This window comes from Rhipicephalus microplus, chromosome 4, assembly GCF_043290135.1.
Source record: "Rhipicephalus microplus isolate Deutch F79 chromosome 4, USDA_Rmic, whole genome shotgun sequence".
Classification (NCBI taxonomy): domain Eukaryota; kingdom Metazoa; phylum Arthropoda; class Arachnida; order Ixodida; family Ixodidae; genus Rhipicephalus; species Rhipicephalus microplus.
Genome location: NC_134703.1, coordinates 167,597,784 through 167,615,357, shown reverse-complemented (window position 1 = coordinate 167,615,357; position 17,574 = coordinate 167,597,784). Strand labels below are relative to the sequence as shown.

At 50.9% G+C, this 17,574-nt stretch overlaps 2 protein-coding genes across 2 annotated transcripts in view; one reads left to right on the top strand and one right to left on the bottom strand.

Annotated features, from left to right (window-relative positions):
* Nucleotides 1-11,270, bottom strand: part of LOC142814679 (uncharacterized) — a 33,735-nt gene extending 22,465 nt beyond the window's left edge. The window contains exons 1-2 of the mRNA XM_075893843.1: nt 7,639-11,270; nt 6,642-6,851 (exon numbers count right to left, since the gene is read on the bottom strand). The gene's annotated coding sequence lies outside the window, so the exon portion shown is untranslated. The remainder of the gene's footprint in view (nt 1-6,641; nt 6,852-7,638) is intronic.
* The window catches only part of LOC119172459 (uncharacterized), a 163,263-nt gene that overhangs the window by 144,100 nt on the left and 1,589 nt on the right, over nt 1-17,574 (top strand). The gene's annotated exons all lie outside the window — the stretch shown is intronic.

Here is a 17,574-nt window from a genome sequence, read left to right as displayed (position 1 = left end):
TGGAGGAAAGTAACACTCCGGGCACTTCGGGAGGGTTCTTAACTCGGATACCCGCCCAGTCTGTATTTTATTTTCTTATTTTCTTTTGTTTTTTTACTATCGGCTAGGGTGCCAAAGGGTGCCCGCCCGTTACAAATTGAATGGCCTCCTTACCATCATCATCATCATCATCACCATCGAAGTTTGTGCCAGCGGCAATCGGCTAAAACGCTTAAGCCTTACGCTGTTATGGTAAATATATTGTGGGCATTTAGTATACGCATCCTCTTCACCGGTACATTATCATCATTATCATGTGTGGCTCATGCATCCTCATCGTTGTCGCGTAGCATCATCATCTTGGCTAATTCATCGTAGCTGTCGGCTGCCGGTTCCTCGTGCCTAATAAAAGGCAATCCAGACCAAGACTTCATACGTGGTGGAGAGTGCTGTTAGATCCCTCGTCATCCTCTCGACCACTCTACCCCCTGGAGCTACGTTCAGGTCGCCGCTTGGGCCAGGTGTCCGGAAATATGTCGCGCCAAGATGAGGCCGGTGCTGCAGCCGTTCCCACTCAACCACCGCGTGCCGCGCCTTCTCACGTCATCAACAGCCTCCAGCGTGAGCCCCATCCTTTCGCTAGTATGCGCGGGGAAGATGTGGAAGACTGGCTGGACGATTTCGAACGTGTCGGCGCTGCTAACCAGTGGGATAACGCCTACAAACTCGCTCACGTGTCATTCTATCTCACGGGTGTCGCGAAGACGTGGTTCCTCAACCACTTCATCGACATCCCCGACTGGTGAGCCTTCAAAGATCAGCTTCGCCATGTCTTTGGCACACCGGCTGTTCGTTCGGCTCTCGCGAAGAAAGCTCTCGCGACTCGGAAACAGCACATCGGGGAGTCGTACACATCCTACATCGAGGATGTTCTTTCACTTTGCCGCCGGGCTGACACACCAATGACAGAATCAGACAAGGTGCGCCAGCTTCTTAAGGGGATTGCACCCGTCGCATTCAATGCCCTAGCGATCCAGAATCCGGCTACCGTTGCTGACGTTGCGACAACCTGTCAGCGCCTCGAAGAACTTGAGTCTATGCGCCTACAATCAGACAGTGACGCGGCCCGTATTACGACTGATCCAAACCTGCGAGACACGATAAGGGCGATTATACGTGAAGAATTAGAATCAATGGGATTCACACTACCTTCAGTGTGTCCCGTTCAGTCCTCTTCAACGTCATTGCGGGATGTCATCAGGGAAGAGCTCACGTCCATGACCCACATGGCCAACCTGCAGCCCATTGTCTCTCGTACTCTACCATCGTTCCCGCACACCGCCGCCGCACCACCAGGCACCGTCAGCTCGACGTCCCCGCCACGAACGTACGCGTCGGTTGCTGCCGCACCTCCCACAAGCTTTCCCACGAGCTTTTCATCCCCACCGCGTGAGCCGTCACCTGTCCCTCTGACTTCTCTCTCTCCTGGTGCAGTTAGCGCAAGCTACTACCCTCCTCATCGATCGACTCGGCCTACGTGCTATTATTGCGGCTATCGTGGTCACATTGCACGCTTTTGCCGCAAGCGCCAGCAAGACGAGCGCCGAGGGTACGACATACGCGAACTATACCGCAGGAGCCTTGTACCAGGGTCGCCGTTATTCGTCACCGCCGCGTCGGTCTCTATCTCCGCCAGCATCGGGTGAACTGCGCAGTAGTCACCGATCAACCCGACGCCGTTTACCATCGCCTTACCGGCGCTCTTCTTCTCCTCTTCAGCCTGCTTCCCTTACTTCTGATCGGCGTTCGGAAAACTAAGCGATGCAGTTTTTGGAGGACAAACTGCATTCCAACACAGGACTCCAATTCCTCCAGCGCGCCCCTACAATATGATTGCGGTCACAGTTGAGGGAGTGGACGTTGATGCTTTGGTGGACACTGGGGCAGCGTTTTCTGTTATTCGTGCTGATTTGTGTGCCCGTCTTCGAAATGTCACGACGCCTTATGATGGACCGACACTGGTTACAGCCCAGGGAACAATGATTCGCCCTTCCGCTCTCTGTACTGCCCCTGTACAAATCGACGAAATTCTTCATCATATAGAATTTGCTGTGCTATCTCCGTGCTCCCATGAACTCATTTTAGGCTGGGACTTTCTTTCCTCTGCTTCTGCGGCTATTTGCTGTGCACAACGTGTCGTCCATCTTACTGACATGGACCACTTGCTCAACGACGAAACCTACAGGCCACTTCGACTCATCGCTGCAGTAGACATCGAGTTACCACCAAACGAACATCAATTAGTGACAGTTTTGTCCAACGACGTCGACTCTGGTGACAATTTGGCCACTCCGTCACCGTGTTGCCTTAATAAAGGCATAGCTCTGGCATCAGGTGTGGCTCGCTTCAACAATGGATCAACTGTCCTCACTGCTACCAACACCACAGAAGATAAAATTTTACTACCACGGGGCACTACTGTCGCCTGCGTTGCCGATCTGCAGCCTGTGTGCATTGTGCCTCTTACCCCTGTCTCCTCTAAAGGCCATCCTGCAGATCATGCTGCTTCCTCGGCCTTTACAGCAGCCATCAACAAAGACTTGAATGACTCACAGAAGCAGCAGCTGCTTGATTTTTTGTTGGAAAAGCATGCAAACTCCTTTGACGTTCATTCATCCACCCTGGGCCAGACAACTGCTACAGCACATCGTATTCAGACCGACGGAAAATCCATTGTGCACCGCCGTCCGTACCGCGTCTCTCTAGCTGAACGAAAAATCATTGAAGAAAACGTAGACGATATGCTCCAACGGGAGATAATCCGACCCTCAACCAGTCCTTGGTCGTTGCCCATCGTTCTGGTATGTAAAAAAGACGGTTCCGTACGATTTTGTGTCGATTACCGAGCACTCAGTAATATCACTAGAAAGGACGTATACCCCATGCCACGCATCGACGACGCCCTAGATTCCTTACAGGGTGCTGAATACTTTTCGAGCCTCGACTTGCGTTCCGGCTATTGGCAAATCCCCATGCACGAAGATGATAAAGAAAAAGTGCCGCCATATCCACGAAGTGAATGATGATGAGTGGGCGAAGCTCTGGAGGAAAACCTGGTAAACCATGAATCTTCCGTACATTTTGCCTACTCGATTTTATTACAATGCTCCCCCTAGCGTACGTCGCCGCACTAAATCGAACGATTGCCTTCCACCAATGACACGTGCCATATGTGACATCTTTCCTATTTTATAACATCTCGCATCTTTCATCATCAACTACAAGTACCGCCGTCTAGTTTATAACATCTTGCATCTTTTCATCATCAGCTACAAGTCCCGCCATCTAGTGAGCACTGAAAGAACTAAACGAGAGGTGGCTACATGCAGGAGACGGTGCCGCCATCTAGTGAACACTGCAAGAACTAAACGAGAGGAGGCGACATACAGGAGACGGTACCGCCATCTAGTGAACACTGCAAGAACTAAACTAGAGGTGGCTACATACAGGCTACAGGGGACGCACAGCCCACGCCCTAAGGAGCTTCGCCCCTAAAAACTGCGTTTGCAACCCCGGACGGCCTATACGAAGTCAATGTTATGCCGTTCGGTCTATGCAATGCGCCCGCAACTTTTGAGCGCATGATTGACACCGTGCTGCGTGGCCTGAAATGGAAGACTTGCCTATGTTACCTCGATGACATTGTTGTCTTTTCATCGACGTTTCCTCAACATCTGCAACGCTTGTACGAGGTCCTGACTTGGCGCTGGTGTTCAAATTAACACCAAAAAGTGCCATTTCGCCAGCAGATCTATCAAGGTACTCGGTCATATTGTGAGCAAGGACGGAATTCGCCCAGACCCTGATAAAACTGCTGCAGTGCTTCGCTTCCCTCGCCCTGACAAACCAAAAGATTTGCGAAGTTTCCTTGGTCTCGCCTCTTACTTTCGGCGATTCATACAAAACTTTGCCTCCATAGCCGCACCACTTCATAAGCTACTTGCTTCCGGTATGCCCTTTCAGTGGTGTCAGGAATGTGAATCGGCTTTCGACAGGTTGAAGAGTGCCCTCACGACCGACCCTGTACTTGTTCATTTTTACGATGATGCACCGACCTTCCTGCACACAGACGCTAGCGCCCGCGGTTTAGGAGCCGTGCTCCTGCAACGCGACAACTCTTCGCGAGAGCGAGTCGTTGCATACGCCAGCCGCGTCCTCTCGGCAGCCGAGAGGAACTACACAATCACCGAGCAGGAGTGCCTCGCCATCGTTTGGTCAGTACAGAAATTTCGTCCATATCTGCATGGCCGCCATTTCACCATTGTGACCGACCACCACGCTTTATGTTGGCTTTCGACACTCAAGAACTAGTCTGGACGCCTCGGACGCTGGATTCTACGCCTCCAAGAATATGATTTTGAGATCATGTACAAGTGTGGCAGGAAGCATAATGACGCCGATGCTCTTTCTCGCTGCCCACTACCAGCGACTCCACTCGAGGTTTCCGCCATCAATTCGCACAACACGCCCTCGGAGTCCACGTCTACGGCGATTTCCTCTCTCGCCTCTATGGACCAGCTGCCTTCGGACGACCCGCACGATTTTCCTTCTCGACAGTTGGCTGACCCATACTGTCGACGTATTATAGACTACCTCACTGGCAGTTCCCGTCCACCTAATGCAAGGCTCCGTCGCGAACTCTTGCAATTTAAGCTGGACAACTCGGTGCTGTACCGCAAAATTTACCATCCTGACGGTCAGCGCTGGGTTCCCGTTCTACCCCGATCGCTTCGGTCCGAAGTCCTCAGGGCAGTTCATGATCATCCGACTGCTGGTCACCTTGGTTACCATAAAACCTACGATCGCCTTCGAAGTCGGTTTTATTGGCCAGGCATTACCACTAGTGTAGCTCGGTACGTCGGGTCCTGCACTACTTGCCAATGTAGAAAACTACCAACATCTGCTCCCGCCGGTAAACTACAGCTTCTTCCGTGCCCAGCCACACCATTCGAAGTTGTAGGCGTCGATATTTATGGCCCCCTCCCAGTCAGTGCTGCTGGAAACCGGTGGATAGTAACAGCCATTGACCATTTGACGCGCTACGCCGAGACGGCATCCGTTACTACAGGTTCAGCTTCTGAGATTGCCGATTTCATCCTCCGAGCCATTATACTGCGTCATGGTGCTCCACGTGTGTTGCTCAGTGACCGTGGAAGGGCCTTTCTTTCACAACTAGTGAACGAACTTCTTCAGGCCTCCGGCACAACTGACAAGATTGCCTCTAGTTATCATCCCCAGACTAACGGCCTCACTGAGCGATTCCACCGCACTCTTGCTGACATGATCGCTGCCTATATTCAACCAGACCACAAAAACTGGGACGTTGTTCTTCCATTCGTCACTTTCGCCTACAATACGGCCATTCAGCAAACAACCGGCTACTCGCCATTTTACCTAGTTTATGGACGCTCCCCTACTTCTTTCCTGGACGTCTCCTTCTTTACCTTCCAAGCGAATTCATCTTCATCCTCTTCAGAGGAATACGTTTCACGACTCGCACAGTGCCGCCAACGAGCTCGTATAAACACTGAAGCCCGCCAGCAAGACAGAAAGCTAGTTTATGATGAATCGCATCGTGATGTATCCTTCCAACCTGGAGACGAAGCGCTCCTTTTGACGCCTGTTCGCACGCCTGGTTTGTGTGACAAATTTCAGCCTCGGTTTATCGGGCCGTACACAGTTCTTGAAGAGACTTCACCAGTGAATTATCGCGTGACGCCACTTGTAACCCCAGCAGATCGCCGTTATCGAACTACAGAGGTCGTCCATGTCTCCCGTATGAAGCCCTTCATGCGACGTTCTTTGTCCCCTTGACTTGCCGCGGCCAGGCTGGCCGCTTTCACGTGGGGGGAATTGATGTGGGCATTTAGTATACGCATCCTCTTCACCGGTACATTATCATCATTATCATGTGTGGCTCATGCATCCTCATCGTTGTCGCGTAGCATCATCATCTTGGCTCATTCATCGTAGCTGTCGGCTGCTGGTTCCTGGTGCCCAATAAAAGGCAATCCAGACCAAGACTTCATAATATAGCGAATCATGTGCAGCCCGCAGCGCAACACGTGCCACCCTCGCACGCCCCCCCAACACGGAGAAGGAAATGACACGTTCAACCAAGGAAGCGCCGGCCAAACAAACAATAAATAGCAGACTAGCCGACGCAGTAGTGGCATATCAGTTCCATCACTTCCGCTTCACAAAAATCAATGTCACACACACAATGTTGCGATTAATTCTGGCGAGCGAGGTGAGTGTTTCAAGGCAAGCTACAAAATACGTTTCAAAAGAATCTGCCAAACTTTCAAGCCTGCACTTTTGTGTGAATGGCGCTAACGTGCAAATTAACATACCCAGTGAATTTTATTGAGATCCGCTGACCTCGAAAAATCACCGGTGTTGCCCTTAAGAGTGTCTAGAGAGTGACACATACACCTAGCGATTGGCAACAGTTGACTTATGTCTAGAAAGTAGGCAATACTTTTCACTGCGGCTCGGGGACTCGTGAACCCCATGTGAGCATTCGAGGGCGCCAAAATCTGATCACTTTTCGCAATCGAATAGGCCGGTATACCTGATTACTGACAATTTTCAAATCTCACCTCCAACTTTTCGGCTGAAGGAAACGTTTATGCAGCAACTGCCACGTCAGCTGCCGCCGCCGACACTCCGAGCCCTGTGGCCAAAGCGAGGTCCCGATCGAGGAGGTTGATATGGGTAAAATTCTTGGCTTTACGACGATCCGTCATCGTGAAGAAGCTGGGCGGCTCCGTAAATGAACTCACGACCCACCGTGAGTCGATGCGGCTAACCTAAATTGTGAGATGAGACAACTTTACCTACGGCAACATTGTCAAAGTCGGCTATCTGGTGCAGAAACAACCATTGGCCCCTGTACAGTCTCCGCTCAATACAATGAGTGTCATAGGCGTGTACACTACGCCATGTTTAACTCATCAAGATTTCTATTTAAACATGCAACACCAACGCCCACGCTTAATTTGTGTATGGGCTGACAACGTGTTGCTTAACCACGTGGTTGACTATCATCATTCCAAAACCCGTGCGCCCCTTTTGTACAGTACGTACTAGGAAATCATAAGACGCACGTATTTATGTTTTAATGTTTTTATGTGGAATATTGCCTTTGGAATCACCATATTAGCACCATACACTAGACTGAAAAAACCAGTAGGTTTATTGGTTATAAATTTCTTTTTCGAAATCACAAATTGAGCAGCGAGGTAGCCAGAAGGAGGGGAGGGGGGGGTTGCTGTGAACACGTAATACCCGCACATTTCACCTCATCTGCCCAACCAACTTTCTTGCTCTCACTTGAGCATTCGTGTACTCTTGCAATTCAGTCTGTTATTCTAAAAGACTAGCGGTTATTGTACTTATGGGCATCATGCCATGCCCCTGCCTTTTCTTCTTGATTTCGTATATTATGTCCCTTACGACCATTTGTTCCCCGACCCATGCACTCTGCTCTCTCCTTGTGCCTCAAAGCTCCACCTAATATTCTCTTCAGAAATAGTGGTAAATTGCCGTTAATGATTTGAGAATGCCTGAAGAATGTGCTGAATGGGCATTACTTACGTTAGGGCAACTGCGGATGAGCGCCAGCGTTGTCGCGCGGCTGATAGAAGGGCACTCCGTGCGCTGATCGCCCCAGGTGCCCACCAGTTGCCTGAGCTGGCTTCCTTCCACGAGCGGTGCTGAAGGGTCTCTGCGTGGCTCGTCGAACTCCACGTAATGGCGGGAAATATCGTGCGGCAGGGCGATGACCCTGGCGTTGGGGAACATGCGGATCAGTTTGTACACCGTGTTCCTGTTGTGCACGATGTGCACCTCCTGGGCGTCTCGGAGGAGCTCGCTGGCAGCGCTGGCGAAAAGGTCACACGAATCGAAGGACACGCAGCCGCAAAACAAGGCCTTTGAGACGCTCGCCCCTCGTAGCAATGCGCTACGCGATGCGGAAACCAGAGATTGCTTGTTTGCGACTAGTAGCAAGCCATCGACGTCGCCAAGCGCGAATCCTTCGGGTAGCGTCGAGTCAGGTGGCCAAGCAGTTTCCAATTTGAGGACGATGTGGTCTTCAGCAAGCACCAGAACGTCAGGATTTCCGAAATCCTCTGACACCTCCATTGTGTTGATACGGTACAACAGGTAGCGCCTAGAATGAAGAATAGCGGCACGACTTTGAATACTCGTCACAACAAATATTGGCCAATTGTGGGAAACATCGGTAAACACGCTAGTTCTGTCGAATGCAAGAATTATTGATGCATCTCCACGGTGCTCACATAAAATTTTCCAACACACAAACACAGTGCCTCGTGTGTGCGTGCGTGTGCGTGCGCGTGTGCGTGCGTGCGTGCGTGTGTGTGTGTGTGTGTGTGTGTGTGTGTGTGTGTGTGTGTGTGTGTGTGTGAGCGAATGTGCAATATACTCACTCGAAATTAAGCAATACGTGCGAGCACACCTTCCTACTGAAGTAGCACTAATAGCTTTCACTGACCGAGTCAAATTGGCAGTTGATCAAGGCCTACTGTTTCCAGGCTGTGTTTGTTCGTTTTAGTAAGGCATTCTATACAATTAACAACGATATTATCTTTCATAAATGCAATTGATACGGTGTATCTGGACCACCTCTACTGCTTAATGAAGCTACCCTACTATCCACCGCTGTTGCCGGAGTCCGTAACCACTATCGAGTGAAGTGAAAAAAGATGGAACTGAGCAAAGACGCCAGGCCAAGCGCAGAAAGCACAGCACAGTCACAGAAAGCTAGAAGAGTGGCATTTCTAGAACCTGATCTAAACTCTCTTGGTTGTACTAAAGCAAGTAGCCTTGCAAGATGCCCTTTATACACCACAAATCATAATTTTTGTCATATAAAACACACACCCAGTACACCGTTATTTGTAATTCTGCGGAGAAGCGAGGTACTCACTCCCAATTCGCAAGTCATGATGTTCATCATAGAGTTTTCTGAAATTAACTAGGGGGGGGGGGGAGAGGGACTCAGGCGCTATGACCGTTCAGCGACCATGAGAATCATGGCCAGAGCATGGATTTGCCTAGTCTTCGTGCTTGGGGCTTCAAACGCACTTGTGGTTTGTTCAAGGCAATGTTTAATTTTGTTTCGAATAAACAATCACCGCCATATCCACAAAGAGAATAATGCTAGACGAGCTTAGTCGGTTGGCTTCTCTGTCCCTTACATATAAGCGTGAATTCTGCAACTCATTCATCATTGATTGATTGGATCAAAAAAAAAGTCCACAGGACGTTTCTTGGCGAGACCATTTCTGTAGGAAGGCTTGTTAACGAACCAGCGCATGATGCGTACGTGAAAGCCAGCATTGTTGGACACTTTATGTGGCCGCCACTGCACAGCGTTGGCCACGTCGATCGGCACGTTAACCACCTGCCTCTCTATGTCATACTGGCCACTGCCGTGAGTCAAATGCATAACGCTCATAAGTGGCAGAAGTCGAGCTATCACGCGTTCTTCGACGGGACAGAGAGCAGGCAGGTGAGAGCTTTTGGGAGGATACGGGTACCCGTGCATAGCACTCATCGTAGCAAGTTGTCACGTGCTGCCATGCCTACCTACAAAGCGACAATCCTCGCCCTGCCGGCCTGCTTGACGGTTTCGTTTTTCTCTGTCCTCGCGCGGCCACACCAAACTCTACTGACACCATTCTCTTTTCGTCTCTCTTTCACATTCATTGCTCTCCTCCACCACTCATACCCCGTGTGGCGCTGTTGAGGGGACCTCCTGAGAGAGAGAGAGAGAGTTACGACGGTACACTTTTCTCTTCACTTTCATTTCTTTCAAAGCCACTTCCAGAAGGCGAGCGCGTGGGCCATCGAAAACCTTGAACACCTTAGGTGGCGGCGCACCATCTAGAGAACATTGTTCGAATCCCCAAAATGGCGACCTTGAGCAGTGACCGCAGACGTGTACACACTGGCAACACTGGTGCACACAACAGATACCACTGTCGGACAAGCCGCGAGCAATAGGCGCAAGCTTATAAATAGACGGCGCGTTTCGAACTTCGTGACCCGATTTGAATTGGTGAGCCCAAAAGATTAAACGTGGCGAAGCTTAACTGCTCTGCTGCACATTCGCTGATTTTTGTACTGTTGGAAAGCAGCTCCAGGCCACGCAAAGCCAAACGGAGCCAAAAGTACGAAAACTAGGCAAATCTATGTACTACGCATCGTTCTCAAGCTCGTTAAAGTGTCATGCACTTTGGCTCTCACATACACTAGCGCCAGAGTTCCCTCTGGTACACCTATTGGAAACTATGATTATGTGCACTTTGTTGATGCGGTGGCTGACGACGAAGAGTTATGGCTCAATCTTTTTGTATTGTGTTGGGAGCATTGAATGACCCACTCGGTATGCCATCCGTGTTGTTTGACACCTAGTCACACAATTCAGATTGTGATTCTCGGTAGTTATTTTACTTTTCTACCGCACTATATGTTATTTATTATCATGGTTTCCCCCCAACATGACGCCTCTGTAAGGTCTTTTTGCGAAAGAGCTCCGATAAGGATTTGTCCTACAACGCTCAGTAACTTTCCTTATTCCGTTATTTCGTTTTTTTAAATTCATACAATAGTGCTTTCATACACCGGCGGTGGTGGCGACGGTGGACAACTGCGGTACTAAAAACCGATGTGGTGGGAGCGGGCTGGTTGATATTCCATGTCTTGAACAACTGAAGTGCAAAAAGGTAACCTCCTTTCCTTTTTGCGGTTCAGCTCTTCAAGACCAAAAACAGCCCTTGTGATCTCATCACAGTTTTCAGAGTAAAAAATTGTCTAGGATGAGATTTGAACCGCGGTCCTCTCCGTGACAGTCAAGCATTCAACCACATAGCCTATAGCTGTGCTTTTTGTTTGTTTGTTTGTTTGTTTGTTTGTCTGTTTGTTTGTTTGTTTGTACCATGCTTATGACCCTGTAGGCTTATGCCACAGGGGCAAAAGAGAGACACGCCCGAACGATAACCGATGCCAGCCCGGAACGTGAGCCGTGGCTTCACGTGCCACGGCCTAGCGCCTTCTTTATTTTCTTCTGTCGCCATCGCGCGCTCTCCGGTTTGCGCGCCGCCCGAACGAGGGCGCTACAGGGCCCCCCGTGTCGACTGGAAGTCGGAATGTGACATGCCGTTTGTGGTATTCCAACGGAAGATCAGTCGTAAATGAGAGGCTTTCTAGGGCGGTCTCCGGGTACGCCGACTTGAGTCGGTCCAAGCTGACTGTCTCTTCCCGGCCGTTCTGAAGTAGAGTGGCAGTTTTGGGGGTGCGGTGAAGGACGCGGAATGGTCCGTCGTAGGATGGTGTCAAAGGTGGTCTGACCGCGTCGTGGCGCACGAAAACATGTGTTGCAGTGGCCAGATCAGGGTGGGCGAATATGGTCTTGTGTTCGGAAGGCCTGGGTGGAGTGGGCCGGAGGTCTTGAACGCAGTCGAGGAGGCGTTGTAGGAATTGCTGTGGCTGGTCTGGTAGCTTCGTTGACGTGAAGAAGTCTCCCGGAAGCCGTAGAGAAGTGCCATACACCAGCTCTGCTGTTGAGCACTGCAGGTCTGCCCGGATGACAGCTCGTAAACCTAAGAGCACCAGTGGCAAGGCATCAACCCAGGTGGCGCTATTGAGGCGGGTAGTCAAGGCGGTCTTCAGTTGTCGGTGAAGGCGTTCCACCATGCCGTTGGCGCAGGGATGATAAGCTGTGGTACAGCAATGTCTGGCTCCGAGGATGCGATTAAGGTAAGTAAACAGCGAGGACTCAAACTGACGTTCACGGTCTGTTGTCACGGTGCCAGGACAGCCAAAACGGGATACCCACGTAGAAATGAAAACGCGGGCAACTGTCTCGGCTGTGATATCTTGAATTGGAACAGCCTCTGGCCAGCGTGTGAAGCGATCGACCATGGTCAATATATAACGGTACCCCTGAGACACTGGTAGAGCGCCCACAATGTCTAGATGAACATGGTCGAAACGACGGCCGGGTGGAAGGAAAGGTTGGGGCGGCGTCTTAGTATGACGGGAGACCTTTGTCATAGGCACATGCGCGTCCAAGCGCGCACATCACCGTTGATTCCGGGCCAGACATAGCGCTGGGTGAGAAGACGTTGAGTAGCCCGAATGCCAGGGTGACAGATGTCGTGTAAGGAGTGGAAAACGGTGCGTCGTAATGAAGCGGGAACGAAAGGGCGGGGAAGGTCAGCTGAGACATCGCACCACAAGCGCTCAGGTGATAATGGATGAGGCACCAGGCATAGTCGGAGAGAACGGGGGTTCTCCCGAAAAGTGGCAAGCTCTCTATCATCCTGCTGTGCCGAGGAGAATGAGGCCCAGTCGATGGTTGGCGGTGGAGAGCCAACCGCGGCTATACGAGAAAGGGCATCTGCGGTGGTGTTGTCAGCTCCTTTCACGTGGCGGATGTCAGTCGTGAACTCCGATATATAGGCCAGATGGCAGAGTTCACGGGGCACGTACTTGGATGAGTTAGTGCGGAAAACATACGCCAGTGTCTTATGGTCAGTCAGCACGTAAAACGAGCATCCTTCCAGGAAATACCGAAAGTGCTGTATTGCAGCGTAGATGGCTAGTAATTCCCGGCCAAAGACGCTGTAGCGGGTCTCAGCAGGAAGTAGCTTCCGAGAGTAAAACGACAAGGGTCTCCACTCAGAGTTAATGCACTGCTGTAAGACGGCTCCGACGGCCACGCTGGATGCGTCCACCATCAACCGAGTAGGGGCATTGCTGCGTGGATGAATGAGAAGCACGGCGTTAGCGACCGCTTGCTTAGCAGCAGCTAAGGCGGCCTGGGCCTCTGACGACCAAGGAATGGCGGAGGACGGGCCGGCGGTCGACCGAAGGAGGTCGGTGAGCGGTCGTAGCAGTTCGGCACAGGGTGGTATGAAGCGCCTGGAAAAATTCACAAGCCCCAGGAATTGGCGTAATTGGCGCAGTGTTGTAGGCTGAGGATAATCCTGAATTTCTTTAACGTGAGACCAGAGAGGGCGTATTCCTTTGGATGATATGTGATGGCCCAAGAACTCGAGCTCAGATGCGCCGAAAGTACACTTAGAGGCGTTCACAACGAGGCCGTACTGCTGAAGACGTTGGAACAGAGCGCGTAGATGGTGCTCATGATCTTCAGGTGTGCGGCTGGCGATGAGGACATCGTCAAGGTACGCAAACACAGTAGGAAGACCCCGTGTGACCTCAGAAATGAACCGCTGGAAAGTTTGAGCCGAATTGCAGAGTCCAAAAGGCATCCGCACGTATTCAAACAACCCAAAGGACGTCGTGATGGCGGTCTTAGGTATGTCGGCGGGCTCGACAGGAATCTGGTGGTACGCCTTAACAAGGTCCACTTTGCTGAAAATTGTGCAGCCATCGAGGCGCGATGTAAAATCCTGGATGTGAGGTAGAGGATAGCTGTCGTGGACAGTCTTGGCGTTCAACGCTCGATAGTCGCCACAAGGACGCCAGTCACCAGGATCACGCTTTGGCGCCAAATGCAGCGGGGAAGCCCAAGCGCTTGACAATGGGCGGATAATGCCGAGCTGCAGCATGTGGTCAAACTCCCGTTTAGCAATAGCTAGGCGGTCTCCGAATAGGTGGCGTGGTCAAGCGGCTGCCGGTGGACCCCGGGTGACGATGTGGTGTGTCACCGTATGTTTAGGCGGCTGAGTGAGGTTGCACGGTTTAGTTAACTCCGGGAAACTCGCCAAGATTTTTTCGAACGGTGAGGAATGTATCAGCATGCGGATGGCCATTGGAGCGATGTCGGACAGGACTCCCGAGATGGAGACCAGTCTTACCATCTATGAGGCAGCGCCGCCGCACGCTGACGTCCAAATCGAAGTATGAGAGGAAGTCCGAGCCGATGATCGGTTGAACCACGTCTGCGATGACGAAAACCCACCGGAAAATGCAGCGAAGGCCGAAGTCGAGGGTGAGAGATCGGAGCCCATACGTTGCTATAGACGAGGCATTGGCAGCACGAAGCACTTGCCCCTGTGCCGATCAGCCTTAGTCGGGGGCACAACGCTAATTTCCGCGCCCGCATCTATAAGGAACCTGGCGCCCGATAGCTGGTCCGTGACCATGAAAAGGCGGCTGGGACGAGAAGGAAGATCACACGCCGCCATTAGTGATCCCGGCAGGCGTTTCCCTGCCACGAGCATGGGGGTGTACACTTCGTGGCTCGGTGTCGGAAACGCCGGTGGTACCAGCAGAGGGGTGGAGGGCGGGGACTCCGAGCATCTCGTGTGCGTGGAAGAGCTCGACGACCGGAACGAGGCGAACGAGTCTCCTGCAGGGGGCTCCGGAGTGCGGCAATGGAGGCGGCGAGTTCGTCGATGCGGGCCTCAAGGCGCGAAATCGCTGTGTCTGCTGGTGATAAGACAGTGTTGACAGATGGGGAGGTTGCTTCATGAACCTGATCGGCGAGCTCCGCCAGGCGGTCGAGATTGACGTCGCCGGCCGCCGCGAGGACGAGGCGGATTGGCTGAAAAAGGCGTTGGAGGAAGAGCTCGCGAAGCAACGCTGAGTGGGCAGAGACGTCGTGTTTCCCAAGAAGCTGTCGCATTCGGCGCAGTAGTTGGGAGGGGCGCCTGTCGCCAAGGTCCCCCTCTGCAAGGAGCTGCTGCAGGCGGACGCGTTCCGAAGGCATGAATCGTTGCAGCACCTTGGTTTTAAGGGGCTGATATGGCGTAGTGTTCGAGGGGTTGGAGAGGACGTCGGAGAGCTCGCTGGCAACGTCCGGAGGAAGGACGGAGGCTACGTGGTAGTAGCGTGTCGTTTCCGAGGCGATGCGGTACAGGGAGAATTGCGCCTCGACCTGATGAAACCAAACTTGCGGGTCCTGTGACCAGAAAGATGGGAGACGCAGTTGCACGGCCGAGACGTCCTGCGGACGGGAGGCTTGTTCGGTTGCGGGTGCGTTCGAGTCAGTCATTGTCTTCGTCCGGGTCACTACTTGTAGGCTTATGCCACAGGAGCGAAAGAGAGACACGCCCGAACGATAACCGATGCCAGCCCGGAACGTGAGCCGTGGCTTCACGTGCCACGGCCTAGCGCCTTCTTTATTTTCTTCTGTCGCCATCGCGCGCTCTCCGGTTTGCGCGCCGCCCGAACGAGGGCGCTACAACTCATTCGCTAAAATATCCTATACAGGTGCCATGTTGGGCAAGGAACCGTGTTAACATAACGTATATTGTAGGATATAGCATCGTAGAAGAGTACATTAACGATCAGGTGTCGCGAAATGCAGATTGCGCAACAAGTGGGTCGTTGATTCTGCCCAACTCACAACAAAGGGCCCAGCCACAATTCTTCACCGTCATGAATCATAGCACAAAGTGCTCATGATGCCTCGCCTATGCGTAGAGTGGGTACCACACTTCTTCACATAATAATGAATATGGGCATCTATAGTCTGTGCTTCCCTACTCCTCGGAAATTACGATGATGAATTGCGCACTGTGTACCTTGCTTCTGTTTACTTTCGTCAGATGCAGCGAGAAAGCCTGCAACGGACTCGAGAAAGGCCACCCTTTCAGCATTGGCTGCCACTGTACTACGTGTCCCGCGGAAGCCGGGCCATTTTTCATGGTGTATCAGTATCCTCAGGCAGCGCCAAAGAGCTAATCATTAGCGGTGACGCTTAATGGGGATCTTCATTCATACATCATCCCCAGAATTTCTTGGTGTAATCTTGAATAAACACTGAAAATTCAGTGGGCATGCTAAGTTCTTAATTCAAGTTTCTTTCGCGATATATGTCATTATCAAAACGCTGCTTTTGTTTAGAGCTCAAAGCTTTTTTTGCTTATATTACACATTTACTCATAGTCACCAGTCGATCTGCCCGTCCTGATGAGCGAATACATAGTGGTCGCACCTCAATCTTATTTAACGCCTACAATAGCACGTCACTGTGAGCCACCCTTTTCGCAACCTGAACCTTTTACACCAGCGTTAACTTGTCAGTCACAAAATTTATTGATCATGTTTCGTATTGGAGCTCAAGAATTATATTTTTCTGGGTTTTTTGTCACTCAGGTACTAACTAACAACACAAACTTTTTAACAAGCTGTAACCTACATTTGCTCAGAGTACAAACAAGTCATGGTCGAATGACTGCAAGCGTGTTCAGTACAAAACTGTGTAGCAAACTACCTTTTGATTTAAGACAGCTACAATTTACTTGTTTTCTAGGCACCTTAAAATTTAGTTGCTAAATGATTTGTCACTTCGCTGTGTTCTGTTGAATTATGAATTTTATGTTTCAAACATAAAACAAAAAAGTTCAAAATGTTCTGTGACTTGCTCTTTCGTTATTCATATTTCAGCTTTTTCATTGTATTAACATAGGAGGTCCCGCCTGCGGTTTACTACCTTGGGACCTCCTTCTGCATACTTACACACAATGTAAATTTCTGATGCTGATAAAGAAACATTGATTGATTGATTGGTTGATTGATTGATTGATTGATTGATTGATTGACTGACTGATTGAAACAACCTGACATTACATATGTTGTCTTACGTGTTATATAGGGCAACATATGTCTACGAAGTTGTACTTTTTGTATATTTGTGACGTAAGAAGGCAGGGATGGTTAGGAGACGTAGAGGAAAAAGAAGGAGATGGAATAAACATGGGGTATGAGCCAGGACACGTCGCCAATTCATCATAGTGTCACACAAGTCGACAGGATGAAGACCTCGCAACCACTTCATCAACCGGCCATCGTCATCGAAGACCTCAGCGAGACGCAGTGACCGATCGCGGACCACAGAAGTGCATCACCACTAGACACCGTTGCAACCATCATGACGGAACCATCGACTGACCTTCCCATCACCAAGTACACCGGAGCAGCGGACGATGGACGCGTGCAGGACTGGTTCGACCTGTTCGAGCTCCACGCTACCGCTGCATCATGGTCGGAACGGGAGCTGATCATCAACTTTACCGACTACATCTCCGGTGAGGCTTTCAAATTCTACCTCACTCACATATTTCAAAATGACGAGTCATGGAAAAAAATTAAAGAAGAAATGACCATCCGATTTCAAGAATACAATGACGACTATGACGAAGACTCGCTTATAACCGACCATCCACAGGCAATCGCACTCGGTTGTCAATTTCACAAGCAGTCTTCAAGCTTACGGACGCGCAGCATGAATCGACCACTGCCAACACACAAAGTGGAACATGAGTACACTTACAGGCGACCAAGCGTATTTCGGGAAAACCACAACCATCGCGCGGGCCTCCGTTTTACACGCAAGACGGCACTTCTAAAATCATCGCTTCAGCATATGACACGAGACGTTGCTCAACCACTTGATGCTCCCTATTTTTCGTCTCACATACATGGCCCGCCACCCGGTTTTACATCACGTGGCTCCTCAGGTGCTCGCAACGCTAACCGTCTACCTCGTAAGGACACCGTGTTCACAATAGGTGAACCATCGACGCA